This window comes from Hyaena hyaena, unplaced genomic scaffold (genome assembly GCF_003009895.1).
Source record: "Hyaena hyaena isolate Hyena2069 unplaced genomic scaffold, ASM300989v1 scaffold_553, whole genome shotgun sequence".
Classification (NCBI taxonomy): domain Eukaryota; kingdom Metazoa; phylum Chordata; class Mammalia; order Carnivora; family Hyaenidae; genus Hyaena; species Hyaena hyaena.
In genome coordinates, this window is record NW_024081184.1 from 881033 (window position 1) to 881720 (window position 688).

Here is a 688-nt window from a genome sequence, read left to right on the forward strand (position 1 = left end):
AAATTTCTCAAGTTCCACATATGAGTGAAAACATATGATATCTGTCTTTCTCTGACTGACTTTTTTTCACTTAGCATAATACCTTCTTGTTCCATCCACATTGCTTCAAATGGCAGGATTTCATTCTTTCCCATTGCCAACCAATATTCCATTGTATATACAAACCACATCTTCTTTATCCATTCATCAGTTGATGGACATTTAGGCTATTTCCATAATTTGGCTATTGTTGAAAGCACTCAAGCCTGTTTTCTAAAAGCGGCCTCTAGTGCTTGCTTGGGCAGCATATATCCTAAAATTGGAACGATACAGAGATGATTAACATGGCCCCTGTGCAAGGATGACACTCAAATTCGTGAAGCATTCCATTATCTAAAGGGAAATAAAGCAACCTTTATGATGACCCTACTTAAATTCTCTGAAGAGGACTTCTTACTATCTGATCTTTTTAAAAATATATATGTTTATTTTATTTTTAATTTTGTATTCATTTTTGAGAGAGGGAGAGAGAGAGAGAGAGAGAGAGAGAAAGTGAGGAAAACATAGAATCTGAAGCAGGCTCCAAGCTCTGAGCTGTCAGCATAGAGACCTAATCAGGCCTTGAACTCCTGAACTGCAAGCTCATGACTTAAGCCAAAGACCAGTCGCTTAACCAACAGAGCCATCCAGGCACTCCTATATTCTTTTT

At 37.6% G+C, this 688-nt stretch overlaps 1 non-coding gene across 1 annotated transcript; it reads left to right on the plus strand.

Annotated features, from left to right (window-relative positions):
• Positions 1–268: 268 nt before the first annotated feature.
• On the plus strand, positions 269–375 carry LOC120247910. The gene has a single exon (XR_005532444.1). It is a non-coding gene; the product is annotated as a U6 spliceosomal RNA (small nuclear RNA).
• The last annotated feature ends 313 nt before the right edge of the window (positions 376–688 follow it).